The sequence below is a fragment of the Artemia franciscana genome, chromosome 15, assembly GCF_032884065.1.
Source record: "Artemia franciscana chromosome 15, ASM3288406v1, whole genome shotgun sequence".
NCBI classification, from domain to species: domain Eukaryota; kingdom Metazoa; phylum Arthropoda; class Branchiopoda; order Anostraca; family Artemiidae; genus Artemia; species Artemia franciscana.
Window position 1 is genome coordinate 8993326 of NC_088877.1, and position 24710 is coordinate 9018035.

The following is a 24710-nucleotide window of genomic DNA, read 5'->3' on the forward strand; positions in this document are numbered from 1 at the left end:
TCCAAATTTGGAGCTAACAATTTTGTTCATCGTAAAAGAAGACTTCGAAAATTATGTCTATGAAGGTGACAACCCCCCCCATACACCTCTCATGGTAATGGTTGTAAATTAGACACTTGGAGTATAGTAGGTTCTTACAGAGAGGGTGGTCGTATATGATTTGGGTCGTATGTGCTTTCGAGGGGACTCATTGGATTGGTAATCAGAAGTTCTAGCACCCTTTTTAAGAGAACAAGTGATTAGAGCCCAGCTACGCCCCCTCGCACACACACGAACACGCTATACTTCGAACTTTGGCTTTATTGAATATAAATAAACAAATGAAACACAACTCCAGGGACTGATCAATGATCCCTTGAGCATAAATGCAGCCCCTGTAGAACTCGGGTTTTCAAATTAATATGTCAATTAAAAAAAAAAAAATTAATGAACTCTTTATTAACTACTAAATTACAAAAACTATAAATACACACAACCGCCAGGGGAAGGCTCAAACTGCCTGATATTGGACGGCTGCAATCCTCTAATTCTCAACCTAATTAGTTAAAAAAACAAATATTAAAGAAGGACAAAAACACTCTCACTCAATTACCCCTTAATTTCAGAATATACATAAAAAAGGCTAACAATAATAATATATAATAAAAAAAATAATAAATAAATGTTTTTTTTTAATTTTACTTTAAACCACCCAATATGTTCTGCTTCCCTAATGCCAGCTGGGATATCATTCCAAATAGCCGGAGCTAAATACTTAATTCCGAAATCTGTACATGTGGTGGCTCGGTACTCAACAATAAAATTATCTGCTTCTTTAGTCTCATACCCATGGAGTGAACGATTTACTCGAAAAAAAAACTGGTTAAAACTGGAGGACATACATCATTGCAACATCGATACGCAAAAACAGCAGCTTGATAATCTCGAATCTGACCGATGTTAAGCACTCGTAATTTCTTAAAACATGACGCAGTATCATTCACATTTTCTACATAATTATCAAGAAGACGTAATGTTTTAGTTTTTGGGATCTGCACTCTTTTAAAATTTGCATAGAAATCACTAGACCAAAGGACATCCCCATAAGAAATATAAGGCGCAACAATGGCGTGATATAAAAATAAAAGAACCGATAATTGTAAAACATGCTTTAATCGAGGCAAAATTCCCAACTTCTTGCAACTTTAGCTGCAACAAGATCACTATGGTTCTTCCAAGATAGATTACAATCAAGCTGGAATCCCAAATAACGCACTTCATGCATCCGTGAAAAAGGCCTACCGTTAATAAATATCTTTTTATCAACATATGGAGGCTTACAAACTCTACTATATATCATAAAATTGGTTTTATTAACGTTCACTGACAAAGGGCTCAAACTTGTAAATACAAAAAAATTCCTTTAATACCCTATTTACTTTCAACAACAAATCATCGACAGATCTACTAGACACAGTTAAAGCAGTATTATTCGCAAAAGTCATAATACAACACTCAGGTAAGCAGAAACGCATTGAATCAACATACACATGGTAGAGAAGTGGTCCCAAAACACACCGCACCTCACTTGAAAAGGAGAGGAAAACACATCATTTAATACAATTTGAATAGATCTACCATTTAGAAAACTATGAAACCACTTTAAATTGTTACCACGAACTCAAAGGGATTGTAGACGTTTTAGTAGAATATTAAAATCCACTGTATCGAATGCTGTTCTAAAATCGATAAAAACAATCAAAGGGATTTCACCACGTTCAAAGCATTTATTTACAGTATCACAAAGGGAATGCAAGGCATCCGACGTCGAGTAACCTTTCCTAAAGCCAATCTGGTTTTCACTTAAAATCCCCGTTTTCATAAGGTGATCATAAGGCCTTTTATGCACAATTTTTTCAAATATTATCAAAACAAGGGTAGGATTGATATGGGTCTATAGTTTTCAATTTCTAGCTTAGAGCCACCTTTGTGAAGGGGGATTACTTTTGCCCTTTTAAGCGCATCAAGGAATATATCGGTTTGGAGAGAAAGATTAATTATATGGACTAGACATGGGATTAAATAACACATCACTGACTTAAAAGTTTTCAGAATAATGCCATCTGTCCCGGCTGAATTCGATTTGATTGTTTTCACAACCTTCAGAATTTCATCTCCAAAGCAAAGTTGAGATTAAATTTCATTTCCAATTCCTCTATCATCCACAAATTCATCTTTCATTAAATGGTTATTAAAGTTCACTAACCCTTGCGCCTCTACATTTTGCCTAACTCTTGAAAAAAACTATGCAAATTTAGTCGTGATACTTATTTCATCATTACCAAGTTCTCCTTGAATCAGTATCGAATTAGGTGGAGCTTCTTTCTTCTTTCCCAATAGGTCATTAATAACTTTCCAAAGTCCTTTGGTATTATCTTTATTTAAACTCAATTGGCTGGCAAAGTATTCTTTTTTAGCTTTTCTTCTCATCAAGTTTACTTTATTGAGTATTATTTTGAATTCTTCCAGTTTCTTGGCATATTCACTATTTAAATATTCCACATACGCTGGGTTTCTTAAATCTGACACTTTAAGAATGTCAATAGTTATCCAGGGCTTCCTGGGTTCACGCTTACGTGGTTTCAAGATTTCACTGGGCAAGTCTTATCATAAATTGACTGTACGACCCCCATCATACGATCAAATGCACCAGAAGCGTCATCCTTCATATCCATAATCTCACTTAAATCAATAGTACTCAACTCTTCGCCAAACCTCTGTAAATTCACCTTTTTCAACGACCTAGTCTTTACTTTTTTTTATTTTATTTCTTTTTATTCGGCCACAAGGTACCGCTCCAACAACTGGGAAATGGTCCGAACAAGGGTATAGAACCACATCGGCATAACTACGGTCCAGATACTTAGAACCAACAAAAATATTATCAATGAGTGTGGCTGAATGACTCGTAACACGGGGTGGAATATTTACTATGGGGAAAATATCATGAGCAACCATCAAATTAAAAAATCAAAATTCACTCCATTCAATGTAAGCAGATCAAAGTTGAAATCACCCATACAAATAAAATCTAAACCTGTCCGAGACACTGCACGCGTCAGTTTATCAAATTCACGTTCAAATTCTTCCCAGCTAGCACTTGGTGGTTTATATAAAACACTAACCAAAAATTTACTACTTCCCATATCTAAATCCAGACTAAAACTTTCGAATTTACCCTCTATCCAAACAACAATACAATTTCTTACTTGGTAAGTCAACGACTTAGAAATCAAACACACAATTCCCCCTTTATAAAGTGACGTTCAATTTTTAACCCCCAAATTATAATCTGGAAAAGAGTACAATGAGACAGAATGTTCCTGACTCAAAAAACTTTCACATATACCAATAAAACTAACTTTACCTTGAGAATCAGAGAGAAATTGCAACACATCCTCATGGCACGTGATTAGGTGGCAATTCCAGGCACAAAAACTGATTAAATCGGCCTCCGCGGGTTTACCTGCGAACATTAAACATATTCACTGTTTCTCAAGTGTTTAAATCCAACTTGGTTCATACAAGGCTCAATATCAGTTGCTATTTATGCCAACAAAACCTGTTCAAGGAAAAAAGTTTGGCTCATTAAATCATCCAGTATAGACGCAGCGAGAGTAAAGGAAATCTTGAACCAAAACAAATCTCACTAAAAAAAAAAAGAAAAAGAAAAAGAAAAAAAAAAAAAAAAACACAAATCATAACATATGAGACTAAATCCAGTCGGTAATAGAACGGATCTTCTTGACTGTTGACCCTACACTAGGCTTTTCCAAAATCTGACCCTGATCTGACCAAACGTTTCGTCGACCATACTTGTCTTTCGCTGCATTCAAAATGTCCCGAAAAGTTTAGTTAGAGACTCCAATACAAAAACGCCAGTTAAAGCAAGTTTAGCTTTTGCTTTACTCTACGGGCTACATCTTTGCCAGAAAATTTAACGATGGTCAGAGCAGCTCTAACAGAGCTCTCCTCATGCTGTGTAGTCAGATTATTCAATCGGAGACGCTATATATTAATCAAATCAGAAGATGAGAGGTCGGTCACAGAATTTTTGCTATTTATTTTTTGAAATACTGTAGTGCGAGTGTCTACACCAGGTAACTGCTTTACTCCATGAAATATAAGACTATCAAGCAAGGACGCTTGATCATAATCATCAAGCTTTTCTTCTATTCTGCTAATCTTCTCCTCCAAATTTTCAATTTGAGTTCTCAGACCACTTAGAGTTTGCTCAATTTTTGCAAACTTTGGATTAAACTCGAGCGTGACTAAATCATAAACCTGGCTGAATATCAGTTCAGTAGCCTCTTTCAGTGACCTTGGGTCTTTGAGCTTTTCAGTCACTTTCGTTGTAAGATTTTCCAGCAGATCACTTCTTGTCTTCTCCAGTTGCGCTTCAGTTGCAACTAATTTGTCATAAATTGGGGCGATACTAGAAGAAACTGAGTTAGACCCTAATTTATCACTTGCTTTCAGGGCTAAAAAAGTCTTAGAAAGAGTCTCATAAATTTCAGGGGTATTATCAAGTTCCACAATTGCTTTTTCCACGCACAAAGGCGTGGATGAATCTATCGTTTTAGGGTTGTATTCTTGAAGATTCGCATCAATTAACCTAAATTCATCATGACTACCTTAACAAAAGACCAGATAAGCAGAATTTCCGTCCAAATCCTTTCCTATTTGCTAAATTATCACAGGCCATAGGGGGTAGTTCTTGAATTTAGCTAGCGCAACATCAAACTGCTTGAAACGCTGCATCATTACCAGTATCTTATTTTTAGAAGTTGATAAACAGAGCAAAAAGACTTCCCCTTAAGTGAGGGCCGAGCCTCCCAATTGCATCCGAGTGGATTCCAATCCCACCTGTGTAAAGTCGGCCTATAAGACTTTTCTGCGTATCACTGAGCAGTACACTTTCCCAAAGAGGGCCCACAATTCCCCAATTCCACAATAAATAATCCTCCAAAAAATTTCAGTCCCAATTTGCAAAACATATTTCAGTAATTGCAAGTTACTTCGTAACAGCACATTCAACAGCACATTCAAACAGTAGCTAGCTCAGATCATGAACAATGTAAAAAGATAATCCGATTAGTTTATATGTTGTAACCTTGAAAACTAGTTCAGTACTGATCATATTAATACTAGCTGTTGGGGTGGCGTTTCGCGCCACCCCAACACCTAGTTCGTGGGGGCGCTTTATATATATATATATATATATATATATATATATATATATATATATATATATATATATATATATATATATGTTTTTAACTACGTAAAACTTGCGAATATACAACATTCTTCGCTGTCCCATTGTCTGAGCATATAAATAGATTGTCACGTTTACCGACTCTTGAACATGCAACATATAATTGTCCATGGGAAAAACAATCCGTATTCAGATCTATACCTCATGATTCTAATGATTGCCCTTGAGCTTTGTTGATGGTGTTTGCTAATCGAACGTTCCCTGTGTCCTCGTCGTCATTTATATATCCCCCTGTGCCCCCCGGTGTCCCCGTTCTAGTTGTGTCCCGGTCGCCATTTATATTCCCTGTGTCCCGGTCGTCATTTGTGTCCCGGTGTCCCAGTCTGTAATTTCTCTTTGAGTGTCCCGGTCGTCAATTTATATTCCCTGTGTCCCGGTCGTCATTTGTGTCCCGGTGTCCTGGTCTGTATATACATTCGTGTTTGAATTGGTATATGATGAAATAAATTCTTTCCTTTTTCCTTTTTTTTTCCTTTTCCTTTTTTTCCTTTTTTTCTTTTTAGTTTTTTTGTAGTATTTACCTTTTTTTAGTTTTTTTATTTGTATTTATATTTTTTTAGTTTTCTTTTTCTCCTTTATTTTTCAGTTCTTTTCCTGTTTTTAGTTTTTTTTCTTTTTAGTTTTTATTTTTTTTAGTTTTACCTTTTTTTTATTTTTTATTTTTTTTAGTTTTTAGTTTTCTTAGTTTTTTACCTTTTTTATTTTTTCAGTTTTTTAGTTCTTTTAGTTTTTTTATTAGTTTTTAGTTATTTTTGTAGTTTTTACCTTTTTTTAAGCCAAGGTTCGAACCTGGAACCTCTTTAACCTAGAACCTGGAACATAACGCCTTACCAACTCAGCTACATCGGCTTGAATACATTCGTTTTTGAATTGGTATATGATGAAATAATTCAGACGTCATATGCGGACAAACACGACGTCACTCGACAGACAGACAGACAACTTATTTTTATATACATAGATATAGATTTTTAACCACTTAAAACTTGCGAATATACAACATTCGTGGCTGTCACATTGTCTGTCCATATAAATAGACTGTCAGGTTTTCATTTATATTCCCTGTCTCCCGGTTGTCATTTGTGTCCCGGTCTGTAAATTCTCTTTAAGTTTTTTTTTCTTTTTATTTTTTTTAAGGATAAAAAAGAGTAAAATAAAGGGTTTACATAACTTTTTACAAAAGGAAATTTTTTTTGTCTATACAAAACCCCAGCTTCTGTTGCAGTTTTTATAGATAATAAATTTATATATTCTTTCCATGACAATAATTCATCAATGATTACAACTAAATATTTGAATTTTGAAACCCTATCTGTAAATATCCATCTGCTGTTAAAGATAGTTCAGTGTTTACCGTTTTAATAGTGAATAAAGTCATGTGATTTGTTTTTTTTATTAGTCAATAAACGGTTAATCCTCGTATATTTTATTAGATCATTCAACGCGCTCTCTATGGTCTTAAAAAGGGTTTCAGCACTGAGAGCTCTGAGAAATAAAACTTTATCATCTGCGAATGATATTGTCAAACAATCTTTCATCAGATTTCAGCGGTACAAATGAGGTTAAGGAGTGGTTCTAAAATCAATCCCTGTGTAATTCTGCTATTTATTAGGTACTCTCGTGATATTTTTGGTCCAACTATAACCACTTGTGACTTATCCGATAGATATTACTTAATCCATCTAACAATCCAAGCTAAAAATTTTTATTTCTTTAACTTACCAACGAAAAGAATATGGTTTACTGCATTAAATGTTTTCGACAGGTCAATAAATAGACCAGAGGTATAACAATCCTTATCTTGAAAATCTTTCACTTTAAAATAAAATGGATCATCACAAATGCCCTTTCCGAAATCCATTTTAGCTAGATGTTAATATTTCATTTTCTTCCCCAGATTTACTAATTTTTTTATGCATTATTTTTTCACAAATCTTCGAAGTAACTGGTAGAATTGAAATAGGGCGGTAAAGATTTATCTTTTTCTTATTTCCATACTTATATAAAGGAATAAAACGGCTTTTCTATAGACCTTTAGGAACAATTCCTTTCTGAAAAGACAAATTGATTTTAAAAAATAAAAATATGAGATATCAACGGCAAAACATGTTTCAAAAGTCGTTCCGGCATGTGATAAATTCCAGGAGCCTCTGATATTCCCAAAGAATTCACCATTTTCTTAAAACCATTTGTGAAAACAAGTTCAAAAACAAAAATACTACCATCATTATCAAAATTTGATGAAATTTGACTTTCATCTTCTATATTAATATCATTATCAAATAGTGATGAAAAATTTTTACCAATCTCAGTAAAAAATTTACAAAAACAGTCAGCTATAGATTGATAGTTTCCTATTCTTTCCCCATTCGGGTTAACTTAATCCTTAAGGATCTCATTATCTTTATGTTTATTTGGCCTCAAAATTTGATTAACATTTTTCCACATTGAAGATACATCGTTCTTCGCACGTTCCAAAGCATTAAAAAATAACACTTCTTAGCATCTCATTTTTTCTTATTCTCAAAATTTTGATAACTAACATAAGCATTCTGATTTTCATTCGACAAGTTTTTCAACGTTCTACTATAAAGCTAGTTTCTTAATTTTATTATGTTTTATAATTCCTTTGTTAACCGTGAGGTTTAAAATAGTTTTTCTTTATCAATGTATTCTCATGTGGCTCTTCAATCTTACGACACTTGTGCATTGCTTCACAAATCTTATCAAACAGTTCGTGGTAACGAACTGTAGTAAGGAGCGACCCGGCTCAATAGTAACCAAAACTCTAAAAAATGGAATTTTGATACCAATAGCTACATCAAAAGAATCGCATTTTAATGCTGGTTTTAAATATATAAGTTTCATCAAGTTTAGTCTTACCCATCAAAAGTTACGAGCCTGAGAAAATTTGCGTTATTTTAGAAAATAGGGGGAAACGCCCCCTAAAAGTCATAGAATCTTAACGAAAATCACACCATCAGATTCAGCGTATCAGAGAACCCTACTGTAGAAGTTTCGAGCTCCTATCTACAAAAATGTGGAATTTTGCATTTTTTGCCAGAAGGCAGATCACGGATGCGTGTTTATTTGTTTTTTTGTTTTTTTGTTTTTTTGTTTTTTTTTTCTTTTCCCCAGGGGTGATCGTATCGACCCAGTTGTCCTAGAATGTTGCAAGAGGGCTCATTCTAACGGAAATGAAAAGTTCTAGTGCCCTTTTTAAGTGACCAAAAAAATTGGAGGGCACCTAGGCCCCCTCCCACGCTAATTATTTTCCCAAAGTCTACGGATCAAAATTCTGAGATAGCCATTTTATTCAGCGTAGTCGAAAAACCTTATAACTATGTCTTTGGGGACGACTTACTCCCCCACAGTCCCCGTGGGAGGGGCAACAAGTTACAAACTTTGACCTGTGCTTACATATAGTAATGGTTATTGGGAAGTATACAGGCGTTTTCAGGAGGATTTTTTTGGTTTTGGGGAGGGGTTGAGAAGAGGGGGATATGCTGGGGGAACTTTCCTTCGAGAATTTGTAATGGGAGAAGAAAATTTCCATGAAGGGAGAGCAGGATTTACTAGCATTACTAAAAAAAAAACAATTAAAAAATAAAAGTGAAAAAGCTTTTTCAGCTGGAAGTAAGGAACAGCAATAAAACTTAAAACAAACAGAAATTATTACCCATATGAGGGGCTCACCTCCTTCTAATACCTTGCTCTTTACGCTAAAGTATTTTCGGTAATTTCAACTACTTATTCTACGGCTTTTGTGATTCAGGGGGTCATTCTTAATGAATTGGGATAAAATTTAAGCTTTAGTGTAAAGAGCGAGGTACTGACGATGGGGCGAATCCCCTCATATATGTAATAAAAACATGAGAATACAAAAGTTCTTTACGTAAGCTAATTTATAAGTTACGTAAATCTTTTACCAATAAAAAGATTCGTAAAAAATTAAAAGTTCTAGTTGCCTTTTTAATTAACCAAAAAATCGGGGGGCAACTAGGCTTCGTCCCCCGCTCTTTTTTTCTCAAAATCATTCGATCAAAATTATGAGAAAAACATTGAGCCAAAAAAAAATATGCAAATTTCGTTTTGATCATTCCTCTGCGGAGAGCCAAAATCAAAACATGCATTGATTCAAAAACGTTCAGAAATTAAATAAAAAAAACAAGTTTTTTCAACTGAAAGTAAGGAGTGACATCAAAACTTAAAACGCACAGAAATTACTTCGTATATGAAAGAGGCTGCTTCCTCATCAACGCCCCGCTCTTTACGCTAAAGTTTTTTACTGTTTTAGAAAGAAGAATTGAGAGAAAGAGTCAAACTTTAGCGTAAAGAGCGGGGCGTTGATGAGGAAGCAGCCTCTTTCATATACGAAGTAATCCGAAAAAAAAATAACTTACTTCTTGGTCATTCTGACTCAAAACAATGCTCCGTTCTAGTTTTCATAAATGATTTTTAATTTATTTAAATATTAGTTCATTGAAAAACAAATGTTTTCTCTTTAATTTTATGCTAGTCATTTGGAAATTGTTATAAATTGCCAAACGACACCATTACAAATACAAGCAGATGATCTGAACCTGGCGCAATCAGCACATTTCGTGATTTCAGCTAGTCGTACATATCTTCACTAATTAATATGTTATCAATAAGCATGGTCATGTGTTCTGTAATTCCCATGGGGATGTTAATCGACGAGAAAAAAACTAAATGATAACATAGTTGTTAAAAATTCCACATTCACTTTATTTCCGAGCTCCAAAAATTCCACATTCATTTTATTTCCGAGCTCCAACAGATTATGGTCAAAATCTCCCATTAGCATACACGGCTTTGTACATGACCCTAAATTCGAACAAAGATTCTCAAAACGCTTAGATGTTTCGATTGGGTTAGAACCTAGGTGTCCTGTAAATAATAGCAATCAAATTTCAACCTCATATTTTTTTTACATTAACAATGAAAGACTCAAACCGACCTTCAACCCATACTTCTAAAGTATATTCTACAGTTACAGAAAAACTATCCTGCGCGTGAATTCCTAATCCACCTTTCTGCATCTGCGTTCTGTTTTTATAACAAAAAGAGTAACCTCCTAATGAATACCAACATAAAGGTGAAAAGAAAGCCTTAGTTAGAGATATTTCATCGAGACACCGATTACTTTTGCTAACTGTGGTAAGTAGTGTATCAAAGGCAATTTCAAGCCTCTGACAATTATACGTGACAACGACAAGATCACTTGAGAATTTAATTCGCCTCAAATTACAAGGATCAATATACTTAGAAACAGGAATATTCAGATCTGAACTCACTTTTTCATTTCCACCATCACGTTCACAAAGGCCTCGTTCACATACATTAGCTAAATCAAAGTAATTTCCTGCAAGATCAGATAGTCTTTGAGTCAGCAGAGACATTTTGAAAAAGAAAAATCACCTTACTGTAACCGAAACAGTTTAGTCACACTCCTGTTTGTTAAACGGAACCCTGGCCTCTTGAAGACGGCTCAACGAGACAACTTCTGATAGGTTCTGAATTCTAACTACTTGATCAACAGACCTCACAAAGATACGGCACTGCAATAACCAAGCATTTCTCATACCCACTACATCCCCAGCAGCCTTTAGAACTTGGTGACCACGATGAGTAAGGCTTCCAATTATAAAACATTGCGATCCTATAAGCTTGCTCCTATTCTTCAATACTTCTCTTGCAACTGTTGGGCTTTTAAAGCGCACCTCAACTGGAGGGATTCTGCTACTACTGGGTTCTCCCAAAATAGCAACATCCACAATGTCAGACTTGGACACCAATGGTAGACCTAGTCTGTTTGTTATTAAGTCTAACACTTTATTTGTAAGAAGTCTTACTCTTTTATTCAGACCAAGTAGGTGGTAAATAACTACGCAGGAAAACTTACGAGCTTGTTGCATTTCATCGATGTCATACTGTAGGTTTGACAATGCTTGTGCCAAGAAATCAGCTTTAAATTCCAGCGCTCTGATTCGGTCCACTAACTTTTCGTGGCTACTTCTAAGTCCCAACATAACGGATGAATAAAAAGTTTTTATTTTCCCAAGATGCATCCAATAGAGGTTTTGAAAGAATTCTTTTATTCAAAATAGTCCAAAGATCATATAACAAGGCTTTTAAGGTTGATACAAACCACCAGATCCTGAGGGTGAGGGTAGTAAACTATACCACTGTGGTATTTATGGCTCTTATGGAAGGGAGGGTTTTAAAGGCCTTGGAGGTCACTCATTTGGTTGAAATCGAAAGTTCTGGTTCCTGTTGAAGAATCAAAAGTGATAGAGCTCAACTAGCCTTCCCCTCAACTACCCCTCTTTTCACATATTGTATCTGATTAAAATTGTGCGATGGCAATTTTGTTTAAACTAGTCCAAAGTACGAATAACAATGCTTCCAGGGTTGTCACAGCCCCCCAGAGCCCTGGGGAAGGGATTTTAGCTTGGTCCGGGGGTATATAAGATTTTAATGGATTGGGTTGCCGTATTAAATTCAGATGGGTCTCATTTGATTTTAAATTTGGCAGTTGAAGTGCTTTTTTAAGAGTCAAAGTGATTTGAGAGAAACCAACCCCAAAATCATTTCCCATAACAACCATCCAAACAAATTGCAGAGACATCAATTTTTCAACAATGTTGAAAAGCTCAGTAATTATATGTTTTGGGATGTCATCCCCCCCCCCCGGAGGCTGCAAATCAGAGGTGGCAAGTTATGCAATTTTTTCATTGTTTGTATATAGTAAATGTTATTGAGAAAAGGTATGCATGTTTGACTTCTGCTTCCCCAATATACGAAGGGCATTAAGATGAGTCTTTCAGGAAATGTTCAGAGGAATATTGAATTAAGTTATAACAAGTTATTGTAGATGGGTTGTTAAAAGGGTGTAATTCAGGAATGACTGAGTATATTAATTTGGAATTTTCATGAAATGTTACGGGAGATGATAAATTGACTAAAAAGAATTTTTTTTATGCTATTACTACTACAACTACTGCTACTACTAGTACTGCATTAGCAAGCCCTACTCATGTTTATTTTTGCTGGTTTCGAACTTGACTTGGTTATTTATTGTAATTTCTGTTGGCAATGGAATTCATTTATTTATCGTTGCTGATTCGTGATACTTTTACACCTAGTAGAATATATGATTTAATTTTTCCTCATTTTTGAGTTCTTTACTTTTCTTTGAAAAACTTATTTTGTGGAATTTTTTTTTATTAATGCTATATTGGGCTGTCTAATTCTACTCTCCACACCTTATTTTAGTAAAATTTAGTAAAATTTAAAATTTGAGTTTTGTTTGAACCCGATTCGCACATAAAATAGTATTTCTTTGCCGTCATAATCCATGTTTAAAAACTCGGAAAATACTCGGGTTGCTCCTCCTCAACACCTCACTCTTTGCGCTAAAGTTTAAATTCTGTTCCAATTCTTGAAGAACAAGAACTGGACAATCTCTCTCAAATATGAAATAATTTCTGTTCCTATTGATTTTTAATGTTGCTCCTTACTTTCAATTGAAAAAACTTGGTTTTTCTCATTTAATCATCTTAATAGCGTCACTTTCCACTTTAAAAAAACTTACTTGGTCTTCTTTGCTCGTACAAAAAAGTTTGTGTTGTCTCTGCTTTACTCTGAAAGCCTTCTAAAAATTTATATAGGTCCAGGATTTGACTTTGTTTGATAGCTCATGATTGCTCTATCTGCTTATATGGTATGTATAATGACCCATGGTTGCTTGGAGCCTAGCCAGGACTTCCCTTAGGAAGATTTGCAATTTAAGGTGAAACATTTATCAAGACGGTCAAGCATGGTCAAGGTTTACACTTTAAGAAAACAGATGAATGCGAACTTTTTATTCGTGTCTATTTAGCTCATTGCAGCAAATTTAAGCAATTATGTTTAGAATGGCATCTGGATTATTGAATATGACCATGCCCTACCATAGTTCTGCAGCATACTGGACATCTTTAAGATGGAATAGTCTTCTTAGTCAAAGGTTATTTCCGTACGATAGAGGAAATGAACTGGTTACATACCCTTGTAATCAAGGTTTGAGTGTTAAACAAAGCATTTTCTTAGAGGATCAGCTATTCGTTACAATTGGTATTATGCATCATGCTAATCAGCTTTGCCAGGCAGAAAGATTGTATGCTTTAAAAGATGTCTGTAATATCGATCTTGAATAAAAAATTTGACAGAGGTGTATTTAAATTTGATGGCCAAATTGCCCTTTTAATTCAACAACTACTATCAAATCAGTACAGGCTTAAGCACAGGATAAAATTCTTTTACTTCCCTCTATCTTTGATGTCATCTCAAACAAGAGCTTATTGATTTTCTCATATTTATGGTGATTTTTTAATTTTACTTTATTTTTAGTGCTAGAAGTTATGTCGAGTTAAAATTCTCATTGTAGTTGAAATTCCATCCATTTCTAATTTGTCTAGTAATTTGATTCTAGATTGCACAACGTTGTGCTTATGAGTGTAATTTGAGACCATAACACACGCTACCCTTTAAACTATTATTAAATACAAAAACAAAGTTTTTTTTTTTAGCTGAAAATAAGGAGCGACATTAAAATTTAAAACTTAAAATCATTCTATTTAATATGAAATAAAAAAAACAAGGTTTTTTTGACTGAAAGTAAGAAGTGACATTAAAACTTAAAACGAACAGAAATTACTTCGTATATGAAAGGGGCTGCTTCCTCATCAACGCCCCGCTCTTTGCGCTAAAGTTTTACTCTTTCTCTCAACTCTGCTTTTTAAAACAGTAAAAAACTTTAGCGTAAAGAGCGGGGCGTTGATGAGGAAGCAGTCCCTTTCATTTACGAAGTTATTTCTGTTCGTTTTAAGTTTTAATGTCGATCCTTACTTTCAGTAAAAAAAAACTTGTTTTTTTTTTATTCCATATTAAATAGAATGATCTTAAGTTTTAAGTTTTAATGTCACTCCTTACTTTCAGGTAAAAAAAAACTTGTTTTCTTATTTAATTTCTGAACATTTTTGAATCAATGCATGTTTTGATTTTGGCTCTCCGCAGAGGAATAATGAACACGAAATTTGCAAGTTTTTTTTTGGCTAAATTGCTTTCTCGTAGTTTTGATCTAATGATTTTGAGAAAAAAAGGGAACGGTGGAGGAAGCCTAGTTGCCCTGCGATTGTTTGGTTACTTAAAAAGGCAACTAGAACTTTTAATTTTTCACGAATGTTTTTATTAGTAAAAGATAAACGTAACTTATAAATTAGCTTACGTAACGAACGTTGGTAATTCCATGTTTTTATTACATATATGAGGGGTTCACCCTCTCTTCAGTACCCCACTCTTTACACTAAAGATTAAATTTTGTCCCAATTCATTAAGAATGACCCCTGAATCACGAAAGCAGTAGAATAAATAGTTGAAAGCACTAAACATACTTTAACGTAAAGAGCGAGATATTAGGAGGAGGTGAGCCCCTCATATACGTAATAATTTCTGTTCGTTTTAAGTTTCAATGCTGTTCCTTAATTCCAGTTGAAAAAAAATTTCATATTTATTTTTTCATTGTTTTTTTTAAATAATGCTAGAAAATCCTGCGCTCCCTTCATGGAAATTTTCTTCCCCCATGACAAATTCCTCGATGGAAAGTTCCCCCACATATCCCCCTCTTGTCAACGCCTCCCCAACCAAAAAATCCCCCTGAAAACGTCTGTACACTTCCCAATAAGCATTACTATATGTAAGCACTGGTTAAAGTTTGTAACTTGTAGCCCCTCCCATGGGGACTGTGGGGGAGTAAGTCGTCCCCAAAGACATAGTTATAAAGTTTTTTGACTATGCTGAAGAAAATGGCTATCTCAGAATTTGATCCGTTGACTTTGGGAAAATAATTAGCTTGGGAGGGGGCCTAGGTGCCCTCCAATTTTTGTGGTCACTTTAAAAGGGCACTAGAACTATTCATTTCCGTAAGAATGAGCCCTCTCGCAAGATTATAGGACCACTGGGTCGATACGATCACCCCTGGGGAAATAAACAAAAACAAAGAAAAACAAATAAGTACGCATCCGTGATCTGCCTTCTCGCAAAAAATACAAAATTCCACATTTTTGTAGATAGGAGCCTGAAACATCTACAGTAGGGTTCTCTTATACGCTGAATTTTCTCAGCCTCGCAACTTTTGATAGGTAAGACTAAACTTGATGAAACTTATATATTTAAAATCAGCATTAAAATGCAATTCTTTTGATGTAGCTATTGATATCAAAATTCAATTTTTTAGAGTTTTGGTTACTATTGAGCTGGGTCGCTCCTTACTACAGTTTGTTACCACGAACTGTTTGATTTCAACGTAGATTCAACGTAGATCATACATTGTAGATTCATTCTATACAAGGACCCTGGAGAAAAATTTTCAATTTTGGCATGGTGTAAATTTCTCAACTCGTGTTTTCATAAAGTAAACATGCTAAAAAATACGTATTTTTACATGCTGTAAAAATGCGGCAAAAATTGTTTTATGATCCATTGCTCTTTGGGAGTGAAGAAGCATTAAAAACCTTATTAACTTATCTGCCGATTAATATTTTTCTAAATTGACGAAGAGCCCAGAATTTGTAATGGAACGGGTCCTTTTGTAGATTTCAACGTAGATTCAACGTAGATCATAGATTGTAGATTCATTTCATACAAGGACCCTGGAGAAAAATTTTCAATTTTGGCATGGTGTAAATTTCTCAACCCGTGTTTTTATAAAGTAAACATGCTCGATAGTATATTTAGTTCTTTTTGTAGTGTTACATTGAATAGTAAACAAAAGTAGTGTTACATCAAACTGTTCGTGGTAACGAACTGTAAGTAAGGAGCTACTTGGCTCAATAGTAACCAAAAGTATGAAAAACGGAATTTTAATGCAAATAAGTACATCAAAGGATCAGATTTTATGTTGATTTTTAAATATATAGGTTTCATTAAGTTTAGTTGTACCCTTCAAAAGTTACGATCCTGAGCAAGTTTGCCTAATTTCCGAAAAATGGAGAAAACACCCCTTAAAGTCATAGAATCTTGATGAAAATCACACCCTCAGATTCAGCGTATCAGAGAACCAAATTTTAGATATTTCAAGCTTTTATCTGTAAAAATGTGTAATTTTGTTTTTGTTTTTTTTTTGCCGGAAGAAAGAGCACGGATGCGTGTTTATTTGTTGTTTTTTTTCAAGGGACAATCGTATCAACCTAGTGGTCCTAGAATGTCACGATAGGGCTTATTCAAACGGAAATTAAAAGTTCTAGTGCCCATTTTAAGTGGCAAAATATGGAGGGTATCTAGGCCCCTCTCACTTTAATTTATTACCAAAGTTACCGGATCAAAATTTTGCGATAGCCATTTTCATCAACATAGTCAAATAATCTAATAAATATATCTTTAAGGACGAATCATTCCCCCATAAGGAAGGGCTGCAAGCTATGAACTTTGCCCGTTGCTTACCTGTAGTATTGGTTATCGTGAAGTATACAGACACTTTCAGGGGGAAAATTTTTTGTGGGGGGGAGAGATCAATGTACAAAAAATATGTTTGAATACAGGGAAAAAATAATGATGAATAGGTTAACGTTGTTATACCCAATGGGTTGTATGATGGAGAGGGTATAAATTATTTCTTAACTTGTTATTTAAATTGATCCCTGTATTGATGCACAATCAGTATATCATCCAATCTAGCAACAGAGAAAGTGTTTATTATTTTAAAAGAGAATTATAAATTTCGGTTTAACAGTGATAAATGTTTATTTTAGGATTTAAAATGGAGCTGAGCTAAGCAGTAAATACAAAAAAGGCACTAAAGTTTCTAATATTACGAAAAATGTTGATAAAATACATATTCACTGCTCATTAGTAGATGCTCCAATTGTGAATGGGAATACAACCTCTGATGTGATCTAGAGTTCTGCTGCAAAAACAGAACCTGGAACGCTGTCCTGTGAGATTCTTATAGAAAAGTAATATCTTCCAATCAGTCGAAACGGATTTTTCAACTAGCTGAAAATGACTATAACAGATCAATTAGGTAGATTAAGTGATCTGAATGGAGAGAATTTTGAATGTGTTTTACATTTGAAAAAACTTCAATGAAATTATTTAATTAAATTTATCTATAATAAATGTTGATCAATAAAATAAAAAAATCATTGTATACAAGACAGTATGGTAGCGGTATCGGTAGTCTCTTTAAAATATCGAAAATCATTAATTATTCAAGACATTCATAAAGAGTATAAAAGATGAAGCTCGTTCAACGTATAACACTATGATTAAACTTTGACTGAAATTATTTAAAAATAGAGCGATTGAATATGGAAAAGATTGGATAGATTATAATCGAAGATAGTTAAATTATGTAAGATCTCTAAAAGATATAGTTTCAAATAACAAGAGATGTTTCAGTAAAGATCTTGATGAACACAGGAAACGTTTATTGGATGAATTATTTTAGGGAAAGACTTTAGCTACTTCCCCAGTGATGCTCTTGTTGACATCTTCAGTGGCATCGAAGAACCACTTCCACTGTTTGAAAATCTTTTATAATTTATTTAATAATTTATTTCATATATAAAGGTCGGGGATTCAAGTTGTTGCTCCTTATTGGGAAATGTGTGCAAAGCCTGTTATTAATGATTCTACAACCAAATATGAATCTAATGACATTAGAGAAAAAATGTGAAATTAACTAAACAATTGAATTATAACTTCATTTTAAAAGATGTGGAATCTTGGATTCATCTAAGTGATAGTTACCTTTATGTAAAAGTAAAAATAACACGATTTGATGGAACAAGTATGCAAAATAATGATGAAGCTACTTTAACATATAATAGATTTAATTTTTTCAGAAATGCTGAATATGTTATCAGTGGAAAATGTAATGAATACTGCTAAATATGTACAACTACTGCTAAAAATATAGTACAATTTTCTGATGACTGAAGTCGAAGGGCAGCATCGATCTTTTGGTATAAAGATGAAACCCAATTCGCTGATTCGTTAAAAGCAGAAAAGGAGTTTAAAAACACTTTTAAACCTGTTGCAGCAGGGGGTTGAAAAATTATAACAAAACGAAATAATGTTTTTAATAGTGGTTTATTTAAAAGACTGAATAAAACAAAAGAAAGTCATGTGGTTAGTATGTATTTACCATTATTACGATTATTTAGATTTTGTTAAGATAGATTTCCAGCAGCTGCTGGAAGTGCTCCAAATTCTGCGAGAAGTAGGCTGTCAAAGTAGGACTGTATTTAAACTGGAACAAAACTAAAATTATGGCCATAGACCTGTCTTCTCCTGCTGTTAACTCTTTAGTTAGCCTGGACAGTACCACTAGCATCGAGGTTGTTCAAGACTTCACCTACCTGGGCTCCATAATTTCTTCAAATGGCTCACTTCTCCCGGAGCTGCAGGCGAGATTATCTAAAGCTTCTTCTGTCATGGGCAGACTGAATCGTCACCTCTGCGAAAACCAAACATCAGTCGCACAACGAAACTGCTGATCTTCGACGCTCTAGTCGAATCTGTGATGCTTTACGGAGCTGAGACATGGCAAGCATAAGCTGCAACCCTTAAGAAAATAGACGTATTTCATGTGAAGAGCCTGAGGAGGATTGAGGGCCTACGATGATCCGACTTTGTCAGCAATGAGAAGCTTCTGCAGCTCACAAAGCAGTCTTGGTTTTCGACTCAAACAGCCGAGCGAACCTTAAGATGGTTCGGGCGTCTGCTTCGAATGCCACTACATCTACCCGCAAAGATGATATATGACTTCGATCCTATCAAAGTTGGTTGGAAGCGACTTCGCGGCGGACCAAAGAAACGTTGGTCCGACAGCCTGTCCGAGTTCTTGACAATGGCAAACATCAGACAGGTCGAAGAGCAAATACTTGCCATGGACCGAAGTGGATGGAGGAGGCAGACGTCACTCTCTACGCCGAGCAGTGCCCGGCAGGAGACTTATGTTAAGTAAGAAAGTCAGTTAAGATATTGATCTTGTTTTTAGAGGCGTTACCCATCCAGTTGTATTAAAAAGAATTTTTTTTTTAATATGATATTAAAATATAAAGCTCAAAATTTTAAAGTAGATGCAATACATTTATCAAGATGTTACCAGTATTATATCCTAGTTTACCCATCGCGACTCATTTAGAAGCCGGATTAACGAAGAAGGCGGAACAGTTAAAAGCTGGATCAGGAAAAGCCAGCTCATTTGAATTAAGATGGGAAGCATATAATGCCCATAAAAGTTATAATGAAAGGGTAAAGAGTTAACGCGGAGGGTATTCAGTTAACGCTATAATACAACTAAAATTGTTGTTGTGTCACAGAAATCTGCAAAAAGATACCATTTATACGAAAAACAATATGGTATTTCACCATATGAACACCAATAGAATTAATTGGATAAATATCTACAAGAGTGGATAATTATGGATAAATATTCTTCTTGTGGGTACTTATCTACATGAAGATTTTAAATGTGTGATATCAGTGATGTTAATGAAGATTATTCTAACGCTTACCAACGATTTTTACAGTTAGGATATAAAGATAAAAATGCTGGAATTGAAGTGAATAGTACATTTTCATGTAGTTTAACACATACCACAACATTTTCCAAAGTTCCTCCATAATACCCTCAGCCATTTGGATGAACCAAGGATTCAACAAAACTTGTTTTCTTATTCGATTTGTGATCGGTCTTATATAATGCTGGGAAATTCGACTCCCCGCCCAAAATTCCTTCCTCCCACTCTTCCATGGAAAGTTTTTTCCATGTAGAAATACCCTGCCCGCCAGGAAAACTCTCCAAAGACTATTCCATTCTAGCTGGAAATTTCCCCGGAAATTTTTTACTGACGATTTTGGGTGAAAAATGAACCAAGGATTCAACAAAACTTGTTTTCTTATTCGATTTGTGATCGGTCTTATATAATGCTGGGAAATTCGACTCCCCGCCCAAAATTCCTTCCTCCCACTCTTCCATGGAAAGTTTTTTCCATGTAGAAATACCCTGCCCGCCAGGAAAACTCTCCAAAGACTATTCCATTCTAGCTGGAAATTTCCCCGGAAATTTTTTACTGACGATTTCGGGTGAAAAATTTTTCTTATTTTTCTCTCATTTAGAGAAGACTTTAATATCTGATTGTTTTTAAAATAACATCGGATATCCCCTCTTCCTCAAAAATTTGTTCCCGTTAATACCTTCCCCCACCGGTCCGCTAGCAGAAAGTTGCTCCTGCAGAAATTTCCACATAGAGAATTTATCCCGCAGAAACCTTCAACTGGAGAATTTTTCCCATGTAAAATATTTTCCATTCAGAAGATATTATAAACAATTACAACATGGTAAAAATTTTTCCCAGACAATTCCCCTTAACATCTCCACATGTAAAATTGAGTCAGCAAAAAGAAAGTATGACGAATAAAGACAATTTCGCACAGAAATTCTGACTAATTCACCCGCTGTAAAATTTCCCTTGGAAAGTTTACCCTCTGAAACTTCCCATCCCATGCTAAGCTCTCTCCGTGGAAAACCCCCAAAGCAGAAAATATAACACCACCCACTCCCTAACAAATGTCTGTATACTTCCCAATAACAAATATTATTCATGAACAATCGGCAAATTTCATGACTCACCAGCCTTTCACCAGGGGCTCGGGGGAGGGGGGGTCCTGTTAGTTCCAAAGGTATAGTTACTGGATCTTTCAGCAATGCTGCAAAAAATGGACATCTAAAAATTGTTAGAAGAGGACTTTGCGGAAAAGAGGAGTGGGAGGGGGCTAGCTACCCTCTAATTTTTATCGCCACTTAAAAAGGGACCTAGAACTTCTAATTTCCGTTCAAATGAATCGGACTTAATTTCAAGTAACCCCGATACTTCCCCAATTATTACCTGATTGCCCTTATCTTTTCGAAAATTAAATAAAAAAAACTAGTTTTTTTAACTGAAAGTAAGGAGCGACATTAAAACTTAAAACGAACAGAAATTAATCCGTATATGAAATGGGTTGTCCCCTCCGCAGTCCCACGCTCTTTACGCTAAAGTTTGACTCTTTGCCACAATTCTACTTTTTAAAACAACTAAAAACTTTAGCGTAAAGAGCGTGGGACTGCGGAGGGGACAACCCATTTCATATACGGATTAATTTCTGTTCGTTTTAAGTTTTAATGTCGCTCCTTACTTTCAGTTAAAAAAACTAGTTTTTTTTATTTAATTTCTGAACGTTTTTGAATTAATGCATGTTTGATTTTGGCTCTCCGCACATAAATTATTGAAATGAAATTAGTATATTAATTTTTTTTGGCTAAATGGCTTTCTCTTAGTTTTAATCAGACGATTTTGAGAAATAAGGGGTGGGGAAGGAGGCCTAGCTGCCCTCCAATTTTTCGGTTACTTAAAAAGGCTACTAGAACTTTTAATATTCAACGAACGTTTTTATTAGTAAAAAATATACGTAACTTAAGAATTAACTTACGTAACAAACTTTTATATTCTTATATTTTTATTATGTGTACGAGGGGGTTTGTACCCTCGTTAATACCTCGCTCTTTACACTAAATCGTAGGTTTTGTTCCAATTCTTTAAGAATGACCCCTGAATCAAATAGGCCGTAGAATAAATAGTTGAAATCACTAAAAATATTTTAGCATAAAGAGCGAGGTATTTATCTCCTCCTAAATACATCGCTCTTTATGCTAAAGTATTTTTAGAACCCTTCATATGCGTAATAATATCTGTTTGTTTTAAATTTCAATGCTATTCCTTACTTTCATTTGAAAAAACGTTTTCATGTTTATTTTTTCATTGTTTTTTTTATAGTAATGCTAGAAAATCCTGCGCCCTTTTCATTTAATTTTTTCCCCCATGGCATATTTCTCCAAGGAAAGATCCTCCCACATAGCCCCCTCCCTCAACCCTACCCCCAAAACCAAAAAAATCCCCCTGAAAACGTCTGTACACTTCCCAATAACCATTATTATATGTAAACACTGGTTGAAGTTTGTAACTTGCAACCCCTCCCCCAGGGACTGTGGGGGAGTAAGTCATCCCCAGAAACATAGTTATTAAGATTTTCGACTATGCCAAACAAAATGGCTATCTCAAAATTTTGATCCGTTGACTTTGGGAAAAAAATGAGCGTGGGAGGGGGCCTAGATGCCCTCCAATTTTTTTGGTCACTTAAAAAGGGCACTAGAACTTTTCATTTCCGTTAGAATGAGCCCTCTTGCGACATTCTAGGACCACTTGGTCGATACGATGACCCCTGGGAAAAAAAACAAAAACAAAAAAACAAACAAATAAACACGCACCCGTGATTTGTCTTCTGGCAAAAAATGCAAAATTCCACATTTTTGTAGATAGGAGCTTGAAACTTCTACAGTAGGGTTCTCTGATACGCTGAATCTGATGGTGTCCTTTTCGTTAAGATCCTACTACTTTTAGGGGGTGTTTCCCCCTATTTTCCTAAATAAGGCAAATTTTCTCAGGCTCGTAACTTTTGATGGCTAAGACTAAACTTGATGAAACTTATATATTTAAAATCAGCATTAAAATGCGATTCTTTTGATGTAGCTATTTATATCAAAATTCAATTTTTTAGAGTTTTGGTTACTATTGAGCCGGATCGCTCCTTACTACAGTTCGTTACCACGAACTGTTTGATATCAAAAAGATATTGCAGATCCTCCTTTTTGATAAATTGATGTGAATAGTTTATTTTGGTTTAGTTTAGCACATCTCGCAACATTTGAAGTTTCACCTCAAGGTTTCGAAGTTTCAACATCCCTCCAAAGATTCACCAAAATGCCCTTAGCCATTTGGGACGAGCCTGAAATTGAACATTTTCCCTTTTCCATTTGATAAGTTCTGCTTGCAAACAATTAGAAAAGCTACTTTTCAAAAGATGCTCGTCTTTTCTTCATTTTTAGTTACTATATACCATGGTTTATTCTTTACTAGTTTTCAGCTATCTCTAAAGTCTAGATACGGATGGAAGTTCTATCTATAGACCCCATCTAAAATAAACTGTACCGATCCTTTATGTAATTCTATGGAAATGTAGTAGAAGGTCATAGAGTTGCTCACATTATAGTCAGAGAGCCAGATTCTGCATCTCGCTTATTTCGATTAGTACCCATGTCATGAAAACAAATATCGCTGGGCGCATGTTCGCCGTTGGAGTGTTTCTAAGATATAGGCCAAAAACACCATGTTTGGCGTATGGTGGGGTTGGACGATTCTAATTTTTTTTTTTTTTTTTTTTACAGATAAGATTGGTCAAATCCAGCGTACTTTTACATCAACCGAAAAAAGAAACTTGGGGCTACATGAATATGATTTTTGTTTGTAAAAAAATAAAAAATTAGTACACTTTTTACTGTAGTTTAAAAAAAATTCCGATATTCGTCAACAAATTTCTAACAGAAAAGCTAAAAACTAAAAATTATTTTAAGACAAAGTAATTTTTTATATTAGAAAAGAAATCCCGTTTAATTCTGAACACACTGAGCTAAGAAAAAAGTTTAATTTATTGTGTCTGAGGGGTCTGCAACTTTTTTAGCGAGTGTACCCTATAATAGGAATTTTGTTTAGTAACCTACTACCTAGTGGGAAGTTTTTTAATACTGTCAAAATAAAGGTAAACTCCACCTAATTAATGTTATTTAGGCAGATAAACAGTTATTTTATGGGACATGATCAGTTTTTCAGAACTATGGCTCAAAACATCAACTAGGGTAGCGCTTTCCAAACTAGGAGGCGCGCCTCCCCAGGGAGGCATAGACTAGTCTATAGGGAGGCACGAGTATTAGCCGGGATTGACTAAAAACTAAATGACCACAGATGAAAGCCCCCGTCGTTATCAAGCAATCGAACGATTTGTAGTCAAGTCTCGAAGGAAAATATTCCTAAAAGCAACGTGTTTTACTTGCCTTTCCTTCATGAAGTCTCAAACAACCATGCAACAGTGAAAAAATCTCTGTGAACATTCCTGACGATAAGTAAAGCTGTTGGATGTGACGATACGGTGGTCACTCAAGATCACTTTGCTTATCAGCTAGCATAGGGAGTGAAAAGTAAGAACTCGGATGACTTCAAAAACGAAATCCTACGGATAGGATCACTTTGCTTATCAGCTAGCATAGGGAGTGAAAAGTAAGAGCTCGGATGACTTCAAAAACGAAATCCTACGGATAGGAGGCTTCGACGTCCTGCTCAGCTATCTCAAGGCAGTTAGTAAGATAATGGACAGCTCCAATAAGATAATGGACTCTAAAAGATTATAGTGCAGGCAAAGCTGCTGCTCCCCGGTAATTGCGAAAAGCTAT